Source organism: Herpailurus yagouaroundi, unplaced genomic scaffold, assembly GCF_014898765.1.
Source record: "Herpailurus yagouaroundi ecotype Mexico unplaced genomic scaffold, PumYag 28, whole genome shotgun sequence".
NCBI classification, from domain to species: Eukaryota; Metazoa; Chordata; class Mammalia; order Carnivora; family Felidae; genus Herpailurus; species Herpailurus yagouaroundi.
In genome coordinates, this window is record NW_024412376.1 from 35,930,838 (window position 1) to 35,953,845 (window position 23,008).

Here is a 23,008-nt window from a genome sequence, read left to right on the forward strand (position 1 = left end):
GTAGCAATTATAGAAAATCAATGATTCCTAACAATTTTAATAAAAATTAGCCCAGTATTGGGGTGCCTGGTGGCTCGGTCGGTTAAGCATCGAACTCCCGGTTTTGGCTCAGGTCATGATCTCACAGGTTGGTGAGATCAAGCCCCACGTCGGGCTCCACACTGACAGTGCAGAGCCTGCTTGGGATCCTCTCTCTCTCCCCTCTCCTCCTGCCCCTCCCCCTCCTGAAAATAAATAAATAAACTTTAAAATAAAAAAACTATTCCAGTATTATATTTGCTTCATGATGAGACACTTTCCACAGTACACCCACAGTTTAGTGCATAGTGAAGAAATTAGAGAGATTTACCAGGGCTTCAAAAGAATAAGGAAGAAATCCAACATGGCAGCATTTAATACTGATTATTTTGCTTATTTGAAATCTAGTGACTTTTATTTGCCAAGCCTATTCTAGACAATAACAGTTCTGATTGCTCTAAGAGATCTCCAGAAATTGAAAGTCAGAAAATTAGTTTTAAAAATTACTCTTTGTATTCCCATATTAAACTAAAAACAAATACTCTGCATAAGATATAGTTATTAGATTGAATTACTAATTTTTAACAGAATCCTCAAAGCCAGAGTTTTCCCCTCAAGTAAAAATTTCCAAATAATTTTATATACTTCCAAACCAAAGGTATTGTGTTATTTTGCACCATCCAGTAATGTTCACACATGATACATCTGGCCTGACATTTAATCCCCGCTGTCATATTTTTGGCTCCCTCTGTATCATTGACCAATATGTTAAATAAACTTCTACTCTGAACCTAGATACAGTAAATCACAGTATTGTTTGTTTGGGATTTTTTGCAGAGTTGGCAAGTTTCGACACATAAAAAATTAGGAGCAGAGGCGTCCTTGACAGTCCCCGTGTTGATATATCCCTGCAGATTTGCCTCTAACATGAAGTATATCCACAGATGTTGCTAAAATACAGTTGGCCAAAGAAGCAACTCAGGCAGCCTATTCCGCCTGCCATGGTTTTCATATACACCTGCATCCCACCTGCACCAGAAAAAAAAGAGTTCTCTCCGAATCTTGGCATATTCACCAACACTTGTTCAGGGAACGGCCACCACGTATAACTTGTCCTTTACCATCCTCCCCTCTCCTGATACCTCCAATCCATTGTCCCCAGTGCATCACACCCTAACCAAATAGGGAAAATGCATCTTTGAATCTTCCACCTCTCCCTTTCTCTGTCTTTTTCTCACTGTCATCTCCTGGTCACCAGACCACAGGGGCTTTAAGTTTGTCTCCTCCTCCCATCAAAGCAACTTCTCAGAACAGATCAAGACAAGTTATATATACTTGAAGACTGAAGTGTAGAAGACTGACAAGGTTTGCACTTTTACTTAGTGATTTCAATAATCGTTAACTCCCTTGTTTGGCTGTAGCTGAAGCTCTGATTGTGCAGATATCTGCCAGCCTCTCTCTGCAATAAACTCTCATTGTCATTTCTTTTTAACCATCTTCCCAGTCTTGAGGTCTGGCCCCATCACAGCTGCCCCCACCCCTGGCCATTTCACTTCTGAATGTTGAGCAAGATTCACCCTTTACTCTCTGCCAACTGCTTTGCTCTCCACCCTCATCCATACTTCCCAACCCTAAGACTTTGCCTAACCTTTCCCAATAAACTATACTCTGCACTCACTCCTCTTTAAGCAAAATCGTTACACAAACTTCCTGAGTAATCTCTTGTCCATAACCCCTTGAAAGAGAAAAGAAACAAAGTTCCCCAAAGTGAGTTCATAGCTCATTCCTACATCGTTGTAAAAAAATAGGCAACAATATAAAGAATCGATTCCTGGTAAACTGAAACCAAGTTGACGTATTTTTACACAAGCCTCTAGCACATGATAAAATTATTTGGACAAAGAGTACGAGGTTTAATATAGGAAAAACTCATTTTAAAAATCTTTCACTTCCAATAACAAAATGTAAAAGTTACATCAACAAACAATATAAAAAGAGGAAATATACTTGGTTACAAAAACAAGGAAATCTTCTTTGTCCCACATAGTTAAAACTTCAATTAAATTAACATTTTACATGTACAAAATTAGAAGAAAATGATAATATCCAATGTTGTGGAAGACTAAATTGAGAGGTCCTTTGGAAAATAATTTGGCAAAACATATCTAGTAACCTTAAAAAGTTGGTACTCTGATCAATAATTCCATTTCTAAGGAAAAATTCTGAATGCAAATAATAATAATAATAAGGTTTCAGAAAGTTTATAGCAGCAATGCTTATAAAAGCAAAATGTTTGAATGATATAAAGATACAATAATAAAGGAATGCTTTAGTAAAGTATAATATAACCAATTGATAGAATAGTGAAGCAGAATAAAAAGTGTGTGTGTGTGTGTGTGTGTGTATGTGTGTATGTATATATATATCAAAAAGATGAAAGGAAATATACCAAAATGTTAACACTGTTTTTGCTAAGAGATAAAGCTGATAGTAATTATTTCTTTTAATTTGATATTTTCAAATTTTCCATGATGAATATTGTATTTATAGTTTTTTAAGCATATTTTAAAAGAAATCTTTTATAATCCATACTTATTTGCAGACTAATAAATGTAGAAATCAAGGGAAGTCTGCTTACCAAGTACATCTTTGGCTGTTTCTTGATGATATTCTTCTGATTTTCGTTGGGGGAAAAAAAAATCAAGTAAAGGATAAGAAGTAATTCTAGTTCAAGGTGATGAACTGAATACACACACACACACACACACACACACACACACACACACACACACCTCTGCCTTTCCTGCTGATGAAATGTAACAGAAACTGTTCCGGACCACCTGTATCCTATTCTCCTCTCCTTCCTAGGTACACAACTAAAATTTAATTTCTCAGCTTCTCTTGATGGGTCCAGCCAGTTAATGTTGACAGACGTGATACACTACACTTCAAAACCTCTCTGTAAAATATCTCTCTTTCTTTCTCTACTTCTCTCTATATCTGTCCTGCCTGGAAGTGAAAGACTCACAGCCTAAAGGAGAACTGGTCAGAAGAGATGCCCAAACATTTGGAATATCAGACTGGATTCTTTGACGCAGAAATACACTGTTATTATATTAAGCTACTGAGATTTGGGGTTTGTTTGTTACCACAGCACAGTCTAACCTACTCTGACTAATATGCCAAAGGTCTAGTGAAAGTATAGGCATCTGGAGGCACCCGGCTGGCTCAGTCAACTAAACATCTGACTCTTGATTTTGGCTCAGGTCATGATCTCATGGTTCATGAGTTCAAGCCCCGAGTCAGGCTGCGCTCTGACAGTGTGGACCCTGCTTGACGTTTTCTCTCTCCTTCTCTCTTCTCTCTCTGCCCCTCCCGTGCTCAAAATAAACATTAAAAAAAAGAGAAAATATAGACATCCATGTAGAAATAAACCCATAAACACATTTTTAATGAAAGAAGTTTAAGAGAGGCAGTTTGACAGAAGCAACAGAACAAAGACAGCTGCAGCCCCAAATATGTACAAGACGAGGCTGCAGAGGAAGTAGGAAAGGATCTCCCCATAAGAAACGCAAAGATTATGGCACGGAGAGTGGAGGAAAGGTCTGAGCAATGGAGCAGAAAACAGGGAACTGGACGGACTTTGTAGATGGAAAAGTTGCGCCAGTTTTTCTGCTCAATGATCAATCGGTCAGCCAGTGTTTACCTTCAAGGAAGAAAAAAAAAATCTTCTCTATACCGAAGAAAAAGGGAAAACTGAGGCTGCTAGGAGGAATGATCCAATAGGATCTCCTAAAATAGAAAAAAAATGGAGAGCTGGAAATTATTAGAGAAATAACAATCAAATATTCCCCAACCTGAAGAAAGTGAGTTTTCTGGTTATAAGGGCACCTGGAGTATGCTGCACAAAAACTGTAAAGGGACCTCCCTGGGCACAGAATCATAAAATTTCAAAAGAGCAAAGAGCGAACGAAGACCAATTCAAAGATCATGGAATAGTCAAGGTGGCCACTTACAGAACTGAAAGCTGAAACAGTACAAAATGATTGCCTCTGAAAGGCATTGTTGAAGGGATGGCGCGGGGGACTTGCTGTTCGTTATAACTTCTTCTACCTTAACTTTGTATTTCTCATTTCTGTGTATTACCTTGATGTATTTTCATTTGAATTTGAAAACAAAAGAAGTCAAAGTGCTGCCTACCATACCTCTATTCAAATCCGTACCTGTGGATTATGAGTAAGAGAAAAAAAATCCCCTACCTTCACAGAACTATCTTTTGCATAAACAAATCACACTAATTAAGTTCAAAATATGCACCTTCCCAAATACTTACAATCAACCTAGGTCTCTGGTTCTCTCCCTCATTGGTTCTCAACCACATTAATCGTTGACAGAAGCCAGGATAAGATGCATATTTGTGTGGTACAGCTACAACTGCATTCAAAGTCCAAATTAGTCACCATTTAAATCATCATATTATTTTCCCTCCACTAGCAACTATTAATTAAGAGTTCAGTTTTATATATTCACACTCTGCCATTTTTCAGGGGAAAATAAGATTGGAAATCACTTATAAAACAGCATGCAATTCATCAAATAGAGATTTTTTAAAAGGTAACACAATAGTAGAAAGAGGAAATCTAACAGACCAACCACAACAGACGAAGCATCGCTGAGTGAACATTAAACTGACACCATGTTTCCAGGCAACTGAGGCAAAGAGAGTTGTATAAGTGGAAAAATTCTCATTTGATAGAAGAAAACAGACCAATTTCTTAGGAAAGACAAAAGTCTTTCTTGAACAAACCTGGAGAGAAGTACATGGGGGTGGAGCCCCACAGAGGGAGCGCTGTGAAATATGAGGGCAATGTTCTCAGTAACTTCTCAGCAAACACAGACGGAGGATTTGTCTTTGACTGCATACCTCCCTACCCCCCAACACACCCACTCATAAAACCCACCTCTTTTTAAAGGCCCATCCTGATTATACGAGGTAAGTCATTCCCAGACTTGCCTGATCATAGCAATCAACTGGTCTGCTAGTTAGAAATTCCATTTCCTTGAGCCCTCCACCAGAGACTGATTTGATTTGATAAGTCTTCAAAACTCTCCAGTGTTAACACACTCCCCAGGTGAGCAGGCAAATCTGGGAAACAAGGTGATAGGTGATAGTCCACAGCTGCAAACGAGCTTGTTCCTCTTGTTGATTATGTCCCAGCTGTTTAACCTCCCTCTGCCTGACTCCTCAAAGCATCCTAAAGCTGGACTCGCTCCAGATGACAGCCTGCTCTGACATGTATTTGCAGAAAAGCATTTGAGAAAGATAAGGAATGTAACATTTGTTCCTTGATGATAATAACTCAAACCTCCATACTCCCTTCCTCCACAACACCAATTTCATCAGTATCACCATAAGAATTCACTAGAGGCTCCACATGATATATATCATGCACACGAATTGATACAAACACATCTGTGCTGATGTGCACATCTTTTTATCATTACAGATGATATGTCGGCTGCTGCATAATGTTTTTAAAGTCTTAAGATTGCATCTATTTATTTCTGAAACAGGGCGGGGGGTGGAATCTCCCTGGGAAAAGAGGGAGGCTTACATTTTGCTGGACAACCATGCTGAATTAATTGCACTTCCAAAACATTCTTGCCTCAACCACATTTCAAGAAGACTCTAAGCTACAGAGAATGAAAACTACCTTCCACACACATCGAAATCAGGAAATAAGAAGAGGCACCAGATTGCCACCCCCCACCCACCACCTCCCACCCTCCCACACACAGGATCTTATTTCTCTCCTGCCATTCATGAGAAACCTGGTGATTGCAGGGAAATTGGAGATGAAATGGTCACAAAAGTAGAAAGATATTTAGCCTAAGGACAGCTATATGTGTTCCAGAACAAAGTAAAAAAAGGTCAAACCTAAGTCAAAGGAATGGCTCAGCTTTCTCTAAAACAGAGACAGAGAACGTTTCTCAGCTGAAAACAAAATAGGAGCAGGAGAGGAAAGAAACCTGAGATACAGCTTGATAGCATTCTCTCATCTTGGCCAAATGTTCATTTGGACTGTCAAAAATGATGGAGAATCAAACTGCATAAAGCCTAAAGGTGTAGTATGGTCTATAAGTAAATAAAAAGATCCCTAATCATGGGTTAGCAGTGGGGGCCCAAAAAATGCATTGCCCATGTACCGTGAAGTTTTAGGATGCACGGGGAGTCCTAGATCCAAAAAAAGCCAACTGCAGAGGTCAGACCTGCTATGTGCATTCCCAATCAGCCTAACCAGTCAAACCCTGGCCATCTAAAAAGGATTAAATATTAGTTATCATTTCAATCCTATGTAAGAAGATCTATATTTCTCTTTTAGACACAAAATTCTCTAGAGAGTGGGGCTTGCCAAACACTCTGAAAAAATAATCTCACAAAATTCTTGCAACCCACTGTGTTATGATTTCATCTCATGAAATACAACACCTTTACATTAAACCTCATAAAACTAAATCCCACTGGATCTCTTCCAGAGTCAGAGAATAAGCAGTTCTGTTGGGGATGCTTAGAAAAGTGAAACACAGCCTCTTCTCATTGGGCCAGTTCCCACCACTGGGTCCATTTCACAGGGAATAATTTTCCTTACTTCTACCAAATATTTACATGTGATTAATCTCACACATAATAGATCTTGCAAATTATTTGTGAATAAAATAACACCTTCCAACATCATGATGTTAATTCCCCTAAACAGTATCTTTAAGTTGAAATGTACACAAATTCATTCTGGTTTTCCAGTCTATGAAGTTGTCTCTGGTTCTCCTGGATTCATCTGTGGGTGATCAAAAGTATGAAAACAAAGGCCATGAAGGACAACATAAAAGGCTCTCTGGCCAAAGAGAAATTCTCTTGGGTTTCCATTATAGTCTTGACTTGAGAACAAGAAACAGTTGCCTTGCTAAATAGCATGACAATATCTCCATGCAACATACACACACATTCGCACAAAGCAAATCTTCACATGGTCTCATCAGTAGCTATATATTTTTCCAATACTTTCATCTTCAGCAACAAGGCCATCCTTCCATAAAGATTTCACCAAGAAATCAATGACCAGTAAATCAATGAGTGATACTCCATGCATTCGTATTATTATTATTATTATTATTATTATTATTATTATTATTTATTATTTCTCTTTACTCACATTTATCTCCAGTCTTTCCATTTGTCTCAAAGGTGGGTCAAACATCATTAAGGAGTTGTCTCTATCAATCCCATCAAGACTCTTCTTACCAGAATTCCACACCACATGTCTTCTCACGTGCCCTCTAATCTGTAAGACAGAAACAATACCTTTTTACCAGGGTTTCTTATTAGTCTTAAGTGAGAATAATTACCACCAAAAACACTTTTTAAACTAACATCAGTTGTTGTGATTGTTATTAATGAGCCCAGGTTGAACCTCCAAAGTCCACTCTTTCCCAAGATCATTTATTCATTCTACAAATATGTTCTGAGCACCTATTAAGTGCCAAGCACTACATGGTTCAATGATGACCAAAAACAACTATAGCTACTGCCTTCATGGAGCTTATTATGGTCTGCCTAGTGAGGGGGAAAGACATTAATTTAATAATCACACTAAAAAAATGGAAAATTACAACTGAAATAAGTGCTTTGAAGGAGCTGTACATAGTGTTGTGAGAATTTATCATAGAGGATTTGACCAGCAGGGGTCATTATGGTTCACTTATTTAACAGTATTAATCGGGCACATTAATTACCACATACTGTGAGGTGCTGGGGATTCAAAGACTAACACATGATGCCAACCCTCAATCAGTTCACCATACAGAGAGGCATATGTGTAAATAAGCAAGCACAGCAACATCACAAGAGGACAGTGAGGCACAAAGGAAGAGCTAATTCCATAGAAAAAGAAAAGGGAATGGATATGGGAAAAGATTTTGTAAGGGAGGTGAACCAAGTCTTAAGGAATAAGTAGGAGCTTCTTGGGCTCACCCTGAGAAAAGGCACTTCAAAAAGAAGCAGTGTGAGCAAAGACAGAGCAGTGGAAAGTATTACATGAGAGCAGTCGTTCTCAAGGGGGTGATTCCCCTTCTCCTCCACCACCGGGGGATACTTGGCAGTATCAGGAGACGTTTTTTTGGTTTTGACAACCTGGGGGGCAGGGGGAGGTACTGCTGGCATCTAGTAGGTAGAGACCAGAGATACTGCTAAACATCCTACAAAGTACAGACAGCCCCCTACAACAGAAAGTTTTCTGGCCAAAATGTCAACAATGTTGAGGTTGAGAAGCCCTGCGTTAGAGGAAATACAGCAGGAGAACTTCATCATTCACATATGTATGTCAGCGAAATAGGAACACTTCTACTTTCATGTGAAAAACAGTCCCCAGAATTGGATGTCCTTCCTCTCTGAGGTGTCGCTCACATCTCCATTTAAGAGACATCCAAGAAATGAAGCACACACAGGGGGCTGGGGTTTGAGGAAAAGGTCTGCACTGGAAATACAGGTTTAGGGCACACCATTGAGATGATCACTTAAGTCCTGTGAGTGGATGAGGCCATTCAAGAAGAATATGTGAAATACTGAAAATATTAAAAACCCCCCCCCCCCCCCCCGGGGGGGGGGGGGGGGACTCCATTTAAGAGGCTGACAAAAGAAGCATCAGCAAAGGGAAACATGAATGGATAATCAAAGACTAGAAGGGAAACCAAAGGAGAAGGACACCATGAAAGTCACAGAAGAATAGGATTTCAAAATTAAGGGATAATTATTCAAATGAGTTGAAAATGTATGTCTATACAAAACCTGAACACAGATGTTTACAGTCTTATTCACAATTGCCCAAACTTGGAAGCAACCGTAAGGTCCTTCAAACCGTGAATGGATAACTATGGTACATCCATACAATGGCATATTACTCAGTGACAAAAAGAAATGAGCTAGCAAGCCACAAACCAACTTGAAGGAAACTTAAATGCAAATTACTGAGTGAAAGAAGCCAATTTGAAAAGGTTACATACTGTAAGATACCAAGTATATGCAAAACTATGGAGATAATAAAAAGACGAGTGGTTGCTAGGAGCTCCAGAAAAAAGAAAGAGGGACCAACAGATAGAGCACAGGAGATTTTTAGGGCAATGAAGCTATTCTGTATTATACTGTAACAGTGGATACATGACATTACGCACTTATCAAAATCCATATAACTGTACAACCCAAAGAGTGAACCCTAACGTAAACTAGGGACTTCAGTCAACACTGACGTACCAGTACTGGCTCATCATTTGTAACAAATATACCACACTAATTCAAGATGTAAAAACTGTGATAGGGGAAAGAGGAGGTATACGGGAACTGTCTGTACCTTCCACTTAATTTTTCTGTAAGCCCAATCCTGCTCTAAAAAATAAAGTCTATCAACTGTTCTTAATATTAAATATTTGAGTAATATATGTGCTAATGAAGGTTAATGTAGAAAAAGAAGCTAAATTTTACCTTAATGGTAAATTTTAATATTTTAGGTAAAATTCAATATAAAGGTAATTATAATAGATAATTTATCTTCCAAAAAATTGAGTGATAAACTGATAAATGCCACAGAGAAGTCAAGTGGGAAGGAACAATACTGAATCTACTCAACTTGACAATTAGGGCATCACAGTGACCTTTGACAGAATGGTGAAATGGTCAACGAAAGGATTACAGTGGGCTCAACATAAATTAGTGGTAAGAAAGTGGATAAATTGAGTATAGAAGCTAATGCTACCATTGCAATCCTTTGAAATATACAAATGTATCAAATAAACACCTTAAACTTACACAATGTTATATGTCAAATATATTTCAATTTTTATAAATGCAAAAGAAATAGTGTAGACAGCTCTTTCAAGAAGCTGGGTTGTGAAAGAATAAAAGGAGAGTAAGGGAAGCAGAATAGAGATTTTTTTTTTCTTAATACAGAAGGGACTTGAATATGTTTGTAAACTACAGGAAAGACTCAGCAGGGATGAGAAATACAGCAAAGAGCAGAGATGACTAAAGAACAAAGTCAACTAGGAAGCCGTGGCAGAAAACTGACTCAACTCTTGGAGGAAAAAAACAGGGACATCTTCCTTTGATATTTTAATTAAGTTTTAAGGAGATTTTGAAAGACAAGGGGTAGTGACCAACTACCAAACAGAGGAGAGAGTAGCAAGACCAGTTTTGACTCCCTTACCATCCGACCTGGTCTTCAGTCTCAGGTTCCTAAAGATCAGCATCGGGAGCACTCAACAAGCTTACACAGGCCAGCTGTGCAATATAGATTTGTGTGAACTTGAACCGGGAATCAGGAATCCTAGGACCCACTCACATTCCCCTACCCTACATCTATCACATCTGCACACCACAATAGCATCATTTCTTAGTGATTTCACCAAGTTTCTTGACCCTCCTGGGACCATGGAAACATCATCTATAAAACAGAAGCACCATCTTTCTAGCCTCCTGCTGGGTGCTCGATCAACTGATATTGGGATTGTTTCTTAGTATAGACAGTGATACTGCAGATGGACCACTGCTTTGGCTGAGGAGTGAGGCTTCTGGCCAGGGAGATTTTCTTTCTAACATCATGAAGAAGAAAAACAAGTCAGCCAAGCAGTATTCTCTATGGAAAGTTCCAATATCTATCCTCCCAAAGTCAAAACAACCTCAAAAGATAAACTTGTGCTCTGAGGTCAATATGAACTTCAACATGAGCCAATCTAATGTTAACCAACACTGGGATTCATTGAATTTTTTAAAACCTTTCTGTTTATATCAAGGAAAATTGCACTGAGATAATCACAGATGGACTAAGCAATCTCTGAAACAAACAAAAACAGTTTAAATGACTTTATATGGAATAAAATCTTTATCACAAACTTTTGATCTTATAAGCAAGGCATTTTTTAATCAAGAAGGAGAATGTTCCAAAAAGGAAGGAAAAGACTAAAAACCGTATCATCCCATAGTATGTTTCCATAAACTAAAGATCAAAGCCTAAGGACCCAACACATCCTACTCCCATAGCTCAACCATCCTGGTCTAAGAAATTTAGCAGAGTATAGCATGGAAGTCTTAGTTAGAAGGTTTTCCAAGAGAAGACATTTCAGTACCATAGCAATGAGTTGGCAAACTTCCTCTAACCTCAACCTTACACCCTGACACTTTTACTTCCAATTGCTTCTTCTACAGCCCCAACCGAGGTCTAATCAGATTGAAAGGGCCAGGGATAGGCCATGGGGCAGCCTGACTCACACACCATACATTCAAGTCTATGACCAGGATTACTGTGAAACCCTTGGTAAGAGCCTTACAAGAACACTAATAAATTCAAAGAAAACTGGTGATCCTAAATGCCCCCCAATTCATCTTCCTAGAGGTTCTTTAGACCAAGGATGAGCTAGAGATGGGCCCTTCCCTGGCCATGCCTTAGTCTTATTCCCCCATTCCCACTGTCACCATGTCTTCAGCCCTTGACCAGAACGCAAGGACATTCTATGGAAAGAAGATAGGTGGCAGGACCTATCTGTGCTGTGGAAGGATTCATCCGGATCAGGGAACTAGAAACTGCATAGAGTATTCACTTCCAAATTTAAATCTAGAACTGATCAGTAATGTAAGAAGTGAGATTATATCTCTACATGAAATTATGATCAGGAAATAAAACTAACACATTGTCCTGGAAATGTGCAAACAAGAAATTAGTCATGGTGAGGAATACCAGAATGAAGCTAAAAAGATCCCAGGAGTTTATATCCTAACTCCCACTCTTGGCTGTAAGTGTGTTTTCTCTGCCTTCTTGTCTCTTGTGCACTGTATATACAGAATGCTGATACAAAATGGCAGCAGGTTGCTTATTTCTTTCCACACCACACCAAAAGAATAAAGACCATCTTGTGGCTATAACAGGTAGATTGGAATGCTTGTGTTTCTTTAACGAAATGTCTTATAGCTCCCAAAGTAATTTTCTATGTATTGTTTTGTAGTACAAAATACCACTGAATATCTCATACTACAAAATAGTCTTAATGTGACTTTAGGGAACACATGACATGTTAGGATCAAGTGTTTGATGCATAAATATGCCCATGTGGTGCCTAAACTGCCACAATGAATCCTAGGTCTTGTAGAAGATCATCTGAATACTTGGGGCCAGATGTTGGTACATAGGGCACTTATCATAAATTGATTCTTATCTGTGGTAATGTCTGATTTCTCCTACTAGAAATTAAACTCCAAATATACAAGGAACATGTGCCATCTTCTCCTTTCCCTTCCTCTTTTCAATCTTCCCTCATTTCACTAACATGCACCTATTACTGTAAATGTTTTCAGTGATAACCGATATTAAATGAATGAATGAATGATCAGAGTTCTATCAGGTAGGCATGTGTTTGGCTACAAATGAATTTTAAAAATAAAAGCCTTCACTGCAATAATTTACACAGACATGATTTTATTTTGTCTCTGGCAACAAGAACTCTAAGGGTAGAAACAGCAGGCTGACAAGAGTAGCTCAGAATGCCACATGTCTGCCCTTGAGATCACAAGATGGCTGCTATACTTCCAGATCCTACATCTAATTTCCTGGAAGCAACAAGGTGAGAAGACTAAAAAACTTATCCCCAACAGTTTCGTCTTTTTTTTTTTTTTTTTTTTTAATTTGAGAAGCAGGGCATAAGGGCAGAGAGAGAGAGAGGAGAGAGAATCCCAAGCAGGCTCCACACTCAGCATGGAGCTCCACGTGGGGCTCAATCCCACAAACCTAGGATCATGACCTAACCCAAAATCAAGAGTCAGTCGCTCAACCAACTGAGCCATCCAGGGGCCCCAGCTTGGTCTTTTTGCATGGGAAGGAATGCTGTACACCTGCATCACTGGCCATCCCAGGTAGAAAGTGTCTAAGAAAAGTTATTTAGTATTTTCAACCTATTTCAAAGGAAAAGGCAAGGGACAAGGCTGCTGGGAATGAGGTTGAGTGACCCAAGTCCTGGCGCTCTCTCTGTAGACAGTTCTTTCGCCAAGAATGAAGTTTACACATACCTTGCTCCTCACTGATACTGTTTTCTTCAATTTATTTAGTCAAAGCTCTTTGGGTTGGTATTGTCAAGAGTCCCATTCATTTCATTCTAATATTTCCAGAGTCCAGTGGAGAGCCTTGTATTCTAGCCTTTCCAACCATTTGAAATTGATGTGGACAGCTCATATTTCTAACCCAAATTTCTGTCCAATTATATTCATTTCATTACCAAATTTTTGAAATTGATTAGTTTTGTTAGCATTCTTTTTTCCCTACTTTGTTTGTAAGTGCCAGAGTTGGAATTCAAACTCAATCAGATCTGTATTCACCATTCTTTTGCTGCTTCTGGAATACCTCTGACTACAGAGGTACATGCACACACTTCACCACTGAAAGGATTTCCAAACCTTTTGCTCACTGAATTTTTTATAAACTTGCCTGGCATATGATAAATACACAAAATAGAAAAAGAATTATTTATGGGCTTGGAAAGTTGGACATCCTTATGGAAAAAAGTATTACAACCCTATCTCATACCGTACACAAAAGTCAGTCCCAGGCTAATTAAGGACATATATATGGAAAGCAAAATCTCTAGAAAGAATATTAGGATCCTCTTTTTATGAAATATGTCAAGAAAGGGTTAAACAAGTCATAGAAAGCATAAACCGTAAACAAAAAGACTGATAATTTTGTCTGAATTAAAATTACTTTGGAATGGAATAAGACCATAATAACAGTTTTAAAAACAAGACCCAGAGGAAGTGAAATATTCGCAATTCATTTCATTGATTTTTTTTTTAGAAACATGATATCTAGAATACATAAAGATCTATAAGTCAATAAAGATTTAAAAAATAGGAAATGGGGGCAAACAGGCAATTTGCTCAAGAAGAAATCTGAATGGTCTATTAATACACACACAAAAAAATTTTGAACTTCACTTACGATAAGGGAACAGAAAAAATTAATATGATACACATTCACACCATCAAAGTGATAAAATACATATATGTGAATACTAAGTGTAAGGATGTGGGAAAATAAGAGCCCTCCTATAATATTGTCTGTGGGAGCCTCAATTGGCACAGACACCTTGAGAGCAATTTGGACTATCAAGTGCATATCCCATGATTCAGTAATCCTGTTCCCCAGTACACATCATGGAAAAAGTCTCTCAAGTGTGCACAGCGAAAAGTATGCAAAGATGTTCACGGTAGCTTTCTCTGTGACAACAAAAATTTGGAGAGAAGACAGTCTAATTGTCTATCAGAAGGAGAATGAATTCCATTTATCTGATGGAATACTGTAAAAAAAAAAAAATTACAATGACTGAGATAGAGCTGATGTGCCAAGATGGATAAATCTCCAAAACAGGGTACCACCCTTAATCCCATTCGAAACATGGTACCACCACCAAAAAAGCTACCACCTTTAATCATGAAGTGTGGCCTGCCTTCCATTTCCACCCTCTATTTAAATTCCATCCTTCCTCCATGTCCTCACTCAAGTGCTAGCCTTCCCAGGAACTTTCTCTGCAGTTTCTAATCTTGATCCTTCCCTTTTGGTTGGCTTTTGGTTTGCATCTCTATTATGACCCCCACACAGCAATACAAGAAAGAGCCTTCGCATCATAGCCTTACCAATACCCCCTTTTTTAAATCTCGGATAATTTCACAGGGAGGAAAAATCTCATTTTAATGTGCATTATTGTTACTCCTGAGGTTGAAATTTTATCATATCCTAATACTTTGCTTGTATTACTTCTGTCTTATTCATTTATAGCAAACTTCACAGCCTTTTGAACACAGTTCCTAGCACATGTTGAAAACAGAAAATCAATTTTGAACTATAATGAATTAAAAGCTAGAAATTCAATGTGAATCAAGACCAAAAAAACTCAGACAAAAAAAATAAGTGCAACATAAGAAGTGTACTACACTACAAAGCATATCACTAATAGTGCAAACTTGCACACTGAGGCTCTTTCTTAGTTAGGTGAATGGAATGCATACCTTTATTTCTTACATGATGCTGAGTATAGGGGGTATCCGTTGCTTAAAGCTTAAATAGCTTCTGCTGGTTTGAGGAACAAGCAGTTTTTAACAGAGACAGAAAGAACACATACACCAAGAAAGTATGTGCCAGGAGCCAGTGTTCCCTACAAGGACCCGAACTTGAGACAGATCCCCCTCCCAATAAACTTTGAATTCTGTGAATGTATGACCTTATTCCTTAAATTTAACGTATGTATCTTTGGAAAGGTTCCTATTAACCTTATGACTTCTGGGTTTTACAGCTAATAAGCAGAATCATAACTGAAATGATTACATAAATACAGAGTCACCTTTCCTCCAGAAAATGCAAGCTATTTTTTCCCAGCAGGTCACACGGCATTTAGTGGTCCCTGGGTTTTCTATTATTTCTTTGTAGAATTCTAGAGATCCCAGGAATCATTTCCAGACAGCATAGTTTTTGGTAACAGTTTCCAGTAACAGTCTGCCATTCAAATTCAGACGTTCAAATTGGGAACCAAATGCTCAATATAAAAAAGATCTGTAGCAAAAAAACAGCAATAGAACTGGAATTACCAAGATCAGAGCCAGTGACCATCACTGCAATATTTTCTTGTCTTTTCATTTATGAGCAATTTATCACTGTCTGGACTTGAACATGTAGCATCAGCCAATCCAGATTTGAAAGGAGTGCTTGGCTCCCGGAGTGCCAGCCAGACAGAATCTCCTCCTTTTAGGGTCGAACTCCTCAGGAGATTAACTCCAGAACACTACTTACTTGGGATTTAACCTCACTAAACCCAACTAAATCAGGATCAGGTTATATGGTTGTCACAGGACAGAACAACAAACAGAAAGGACAAGTTTGTCATATTTTCATTACTTTATCCCCTTATGAGTATATACTACTCTGTTAAAAAGCAAAAACAGGGGCACCTGGGTGGCTTGGTCAGTTAAGCGTCCGACTTCGGCTCAGGTCATGATCTCATGGTCCGTGAGTTCAAGCCCCGCGTCGGGCTCTGTGCTGACAGCTCAGAGCCTGGAGCCTGTTTCAGATTCTGTGTCTCCCTCTCTCTCTGCCCCTCCCCTGTTCATGCTCTGTCTCTCTCTATCTCAAAAATAAATAAACGTTAAAAAGAAATTTAAAAAAAAAGCAAAAACAAACAAAATAATGATGGTAGCAATGTGCAGAAATATTCCTCTAAATATTCTACCTCTTAATATTCTTCCAGCTTCTAAATTATATTTTCATAGATACAAATTTATATGAAATTTAGCAAGGGATGTTTCTGCTTTTTGTTTGTTTGGCTTTTGTTTTGTTTTTGTTTTTAGTGTAATGCAAAATAAATAAGACTTTGTACTAAATCTGCAACTGTCATAAGTAAATACATTTCACAAAGTTAAAAAAAATCAGCTTACACCAGACTTTGGTTTATATTAAAAAGTTCCTTAGGGACCTGGGTTTTACATTTGAGCCCTGATTTAGCTAAAAGATTTATAAGGGCACATGTAGAAATACAGGTCCCTACTGGGTGATGAACCCAGGTTGAGACATAATTATGATTCTCTCTGCTCTCCATTCCACTGGAAACAGCTCCCAGGAGCCCAGAGGGAAGATGGTCGCCAAAGAAGAACATAAATGTTCTAGCAGTATGGCCACCTGGGTCACCTTCCTAATCTCCAATGCCAATCAAAAGGACATTAGAAGATGATACACAAGTCTTTTTCAGATATTAAGTTAACAGGAATACTTGCTTCCCTTGGAAAACTAATGTCAGTGATGTTTCGTAGACCTTGAAGCCAAATTTGGTTAGATCAATTTGTACATTATCATCCCATGCTGTTGCTCAGTTCAGCCTGTCATAAGTGCAGTGACAGCACTCATGAGCCTGAAAAATGATGTCCCCAAGTAAGATGTGTAAAACAAGCCAGGAATAGAAAATTGGAATTTTCCTTGTAAAAGAATAAATAAAATTGCTTAATAACTTGCTGTAATTTCTCAAGAGTAAAGTAACTCACTGGGAGGCCTGATCTTGGTGGCCTATACCCTTTGAAAATGTCCCCATATCATCCCCTTATGGGACAGAGGGGGAGAACCTATTCATCAGTCCACTGGGAGGTGCCACAAGGTTTTTTACAAGCTTCACGTGGCTGCAGTGTTGTTGCAGGAGTCCCCATTGTTGCTGCTGTCACTTAACTATCACAACAAAGAACACCCAGAAAACTCCTCACAAGAGCCAGGGTCTCAAGAATACAAGGGTTGAATGTCAGTATTCAGCTATACCACAAAAACAAGATTTAACAAGGAGATTATAGGAAGAAAGTACCTATTCTTTCTCTTGATGACACCCTCCCCACCACCCACCACATACCCTGACCAGCATTCTCCTAACAGTTCAGTGCAGCAGGACCCCAATCTTGCAAAACTTAGATAATATGAAATTTTGATAATATGAAAGTTCATAAAAACTACCATGTTATCAGTTCTCACTAAGAAAAATATACCCATTCTGTACACTTGGAGTAGGTACAGGTATAAAAAGTTGGAAATGTACAAATCTGTACAAGAACATTAGCAAAGTATTATTCTGAGTATTTTCTGGAAGTCTGACAGTCAAGCGAGTTCCATATGGAGAAACTACTTTAAATTATTATTTTAATTCTATGTAGTTCTGTTGAATAAAACATTGGTCATCATTACTTGTTTATTCCCTCAAGTAAGATTACTTACATGGTTTTCCAACATTTGTGTTGAGGATTTCCTATTTCTTGGCAAAAGGACCTTACTGTTGTAGGTTTACTAGCTTGTCACTATTTTCATTTTTCCTAATTCTTTATTTTCACATCCAATGTGAGGTTTGTCTCATTTTTTAATCTTATAAGTTATTTATGGAAATGAATGTCATTTTTGGATACCCGCAACATCAATCTTTCCCTACATCAGAATGAGTTTCATCTGCCAATTTGTGGAAGGATCTGCCCATAATAAATAGTCTGTTTGCCTGTGTGCCTTTGGTTTAGGAACTGGACAGTGGATTCACAGATGTCCCTTGTGGCTCAGGGATTAGGCAGTCTGATCCCCGAACCACAAGCCACATAGGATATAATATTAAAATGATCATATAACTACTACATAAATAACAAGTGAAGTGTTCCCATGACTGCCAGCCATTCTCTTGATCACTAACATAATTTCCTATGGCTGAAAGCAATAATGCAGTATGTGAATGTATCCAGGCCTTGTACTCAATCATAGAAAACTTCCTTATCCCTAGATGTGTGATATTCAAAGGCCAAGGAGAATCATCACCATTATATTTTGCTCAAGAAGGACAACATTTATCCTCCATATTCACCTAATTAAGTCAAAATGAAAAAAAAATTACTGGTAGTGGACATGAAAATAATATATGCTTTGAAATATTTATTTTATGGAGGTAGACATATTCTTAACAATTGACCTTTCAAAATTAATAGCAACAAAAATGTAGCAAGGAACATCAGAACAGAAGCAGAAGCAAATAGAGAAAATGAAAGTGTCCCCACATAAGGGCATCTGTGACATTAGAAAGAAGTGTACATAATGAGAAACAGGGAAGCCAGATGCAGACTCCACCAACTAAGCAGTCAATGATGGGTGAAACTGAGTGATGTGTCGTTAGTCAAAGCAGGACAAATATTCTGCAGCTAAATAAGAACCTATTACACCTAAGAACTTGTAAATATCATTAAATGAGAAGGGCAAAGAAATAATAACAATAATGAAAGAATATGCCTCATTGAATCTAAGTAATCTAGAATGTAACAACCTGCCCAAAGACCATAAATAAACAGTGGTAACATTTGTCTACGCAGAATAGAAAGAGTAGTTCATTGAACCATTTACAGTGAACCCGTTGGCTTTATGAAATATCTGCAATTATCTGCCCCTAGCTGTTTGGAAATGAGAAACCATCACAGTCCAGTCGGCACCTGTTTCCAATATGAATGCCCTTCAACTGCAATGAAAACTCATCACACTAGTGATAGGTATAAACTCTCAAAAGACAGTTATACATTTAAAACCTACCTGATGGGATCAGGTGCTCAACCACATGGAAAATCACCTTGGTTTCAAAGCAGCAAAAGTACTGGTGTGCCTAAGTGCCATTGTGAAGGTGTTCTCTCACATTTCTCCAGACTTTTTGATCCAATCCTGCTTGGCAACCAGCAGGCCAGCCCAATGAATAAAGAGATGCATTTCAATTCATTTGGTTGTGATTCATTTGAGTACTGAATGCTAGGTACTGTGCTAGACTCTGGCAGCCCAAGATGGAGAAGGCAGGATTTCTGTCCTTCAAGAGCTCCTTGTCAAATATGGTCTTTAAAGAGGTAATTAAATAAAAGGAGGCTGTTAGGGTGGGGCTCTAATCCAATATGACTATTGTTAAAAGATGAGGAAAAGAAATCATGGGTGTGCATGCACGGGGACAGCCAGGTGAAGAGGCAGCGAAAGGGCAGCCATCTAAAAACCAAAGAGAAACCTTGAGAAACCACCTTTGCTGCCACCTTGATCTTGGACTTCCAGCCTCCAGAACTGTGAGAAGATAGATTCCTATTGTTTGAATCACCCAGCCTGTAGTATTTTGCTTTGGCAGCCCTAACAAGTCAACACAGCATCCTCCCCTATAGCATGGTTGCTTGATGAATGCAAGAGACAGTAAACGGAGTTTGATGATCTTGAAAAAGAGCTCATGAGGGAGTTTCATCACTCTGTGTGTTCAGGGGGAAACTGGATGAAGCCCTGATAGGGACATCACACTGGGTGGGAGAAGGGACTAGCTGATCTCAAATGTATTTTCCAGCACTTCAGTTTTATCATTTTTGTCTACACACTTCAGTTTCTCCATGAAAGAGAACTATCACTCCCATGATCAAGTATACTTTGGGGTCTCTTATCTAGAAATTAAAACTGAAACAAAAGCACTTTTAAATTCTTTCACTTGACTCCTTCTGGTCCCTCCTTTATTTGGCTTCCTCTCTTTGATGGTCTTTTACCACTGCCATCATCTTTTCCCTACTTTTCGAAGAAGAGTATTTGAAATAGAACTTGTAGGACTGATAGGATCTTACCAAATGGGAGGAAATGGACTGGGAGTTGTCTTTCCAGATGAGAAGGAGGGTGATGCTCCCCTGTCTTTATGTCAGAGTCACAGAGATGTGAGATGATCTTTGAACAGGTGCAATAACCATAAGAAAGCAGTATTCTAGAATCTCTTGACAGGCTCAAGAGTCAACAGATCTGTGTCTACTCTTGCTGGTTGTGAAGAGTCAACTCAGCTTAGGGAACTGTGATCTGCATGCAGTTATTAGCTAGCCTAACCAATTCTGTTCAGAGAAAAGAATAGCAAGAATAATGGCTATTGTTAATACAACGTTTTCATTTTGGTCGACAAACTTTATTTCCTATGCCACCAAATCATTTTACAAAGCTGCTGCTAAGAGAACCCATTAACTGATCATGGTATCTCTGCTTTTCTGTGCCCCTCTTTGGTAAAAGTGTTAATGTAGTAATAGGCAGTACACTCCCTAAAATGTGAATAGTCCTTTCATTAAAAATTTAACAAATGTACTTAATGCCACTGAACTGTACACTTAAAACTGGCTAAAATGGGAAATTTTATGCTGTATTTTACCACAATTTTCAAAAAGTAACGCCAAGTTTTAATCACATAATAAAATAACACCTCTAAGTATGTTAGCCTTGTAAAAGATGAGTTAACTGATTAATAGAACCATGTTGATCAGCACCATGCAGTGGACATAGGAATGGAAAAACTGATAATTGCATCATCTGTACCCAAAGAGATTTAAATGCCTTTATGCTGAGAATAACTCTCACTGTGAATCTATCGGCAAAACACTGGTCACATTGTCCTGGTTGGTTTTTACAAGGTTACACTCTTATGCTATATGAATCATCTTTCTATGAGGCCTATCTGTCTACTATTTTTGAAAGAGAAGGTCAAGGCTCCGGGTAGAGGGCCAGACTCCAGATGTTGTACCTCACCCTGTCAGAACCACATTTACTCTTTCACTTGGATTGTCTCTCAACAACTGCATGTGATTGGAAAAGAGAATGGCTCCCTTCCAGGAAATCCTTCTGCTCTGTGTTTGCTTTAAATGTATGATTTGATATTTAACTTTCACTCAGAGTGGTAACAAACTACATTGATTATATGCTTGCTGTATGCAAATCATACCACTTAGTCTGGGGGCTGTGGCGGTACACAAAAACTATACTCCTGCCATCATCAGGCTTAGAATCTGCATGGGTTGACAAAATATGTTTCTAATTAGTAATGGTTACCCTGAGGAGATTACCAGTGAAGATTAATTACAAGGGTTTTTCTTGGAGTGCCAAAACTGTTTCCCTCAGTTAATATTTCAACTACTTGTCATCTATGTTATAATACAATTTTGACTTAAAATTCAAATTCCAATGACAGTAACAAATTTGTTAAATAATTGGATCTCTTTCCAATTTAGTGAGACCAATTTTCTTTTTAATGTGCGTAAAGTGTAAGTCAGATTTGTTTTCCCCTTTCTGGAATGATGGTGGGGAGTTCATTTCTAGCCCAGTCCTTCACAGCTGAGTGGCATTCCAACTCTCTTGGTGATTTGGGCTTTTATTTGTGACCTGGGCAAGTCTCTTAACACTTCATTACATCTACATGATAAGTTCCCAGAGGAAGCCTCTGTGGGTGGAACTGGCTGACACGATGAACTAATGACTACCTGGTAGAATAAAAATAAGAGATAGCCCTTACATAAAGTACTTAATTTGTATTTTGAAGTACTTTACTCCCTTAACCCTTACTTGGCGCATTAGTAATCACATCTGACTGGTGAAGAAACTGAGGCACAGAGAGTTTAGGTCACGTGTCCAGGATCACAGCTTAGAAAGCCACCAGGTCAGATTCAAACCCTGTGTGGTGTGACTTTTTACCAATAGCCTGGAAGAAGCTGGAATCATCTAGTAGCAAATATCTATTTCAAATTAAATCTCAGGATTTGCTTTCTTGGGTTGCAACTGTGTTGAAGAAGAAAAACTAAGAAAACATCTGCAATCTTCATTTGCCCCTATGTGACAAAAAAAGACTCTGGCTCTCCTCCCCTGGGGAGTCTTGAAGCCTGTTCTTCCTCTTTTTGGCATTCCTTGTTCCATGGAAAACAAGAGCATCAAGATAGCTTAAAGGGTTCCTTTATCTTTCTTCTCTCAATCTACCCTCTTTAGCTAATTTCCTGGCAATTTACATTTCATTGAACATATTTTCATAGCTGGATCACCTCAAAAAAAAATTTTTTTTAATCTAACCCATGAAGAACAGTAATGAGTGTTATACAAAATATACCATCAAAGTGGATTTCTGGCTATAACCCCAACACATTTCAGTTTGCTCAAAGACTTCATTTTATTTAAAGAAATCAATTCAGAAAGTCACTTTCTTAAAAAAAAAAAAAAAAGTTCTACTTTCCCAGGTTACATCCTTGTAAGTGCTTGCTTTCTGAGCTATATAAGGTAAACACATTCTTAAGCATTTTTTCCTTCAGTATGGCCTTCAGGTATTGCACTTATTTTCTATAGGGGTTCCTAAAGGAAATACCTACAGGAGTTCATTAAAATTGCCAATTAGAAATGTAGAAGAACTTGTATAGGGCCCATCAGCTTAGGCCTCTCAGTTCCAGGGAGCAGCTTTCTATTTCTCTAGCTTTCCTAACAGTGGACTATTTTTATTTCTTAATGTTAATTGACAAAGTCAGTTACAAATGCAATAGAATCAGATCATAACCTAGTTTTATGTCATATAGATTCTGCCCTGATACAGATCAAAATATAACCATACAAAAGGCTCA

The 23,008-nt window shown here is 38.3% G+C and overlaps 1 long non-coding RNA gene across 2 annotated transcripts in view; it reads right to left on the minus strand.

Annotated features, from left to right (window-relative positions):
• The window catches only part of LOC121028342 (uncharacterized), a 401,683-nt gene that overhangs the window by 369,852 nt on the left and 8,823 nt on the right, over window positions 1–23,008 (minus strand). For both annotated transcript variants that reach the window (XR_005789189.1, XR_005789190.1), the window contains exon 2: window positions 7,230–7,358. This is a non-coding gene — a long non-coding RNA (uncharacterized LOC121028342). The remainder of the gene's footprint in view (window positions 1–7,229; window positions 7,359–23,008) is intronic.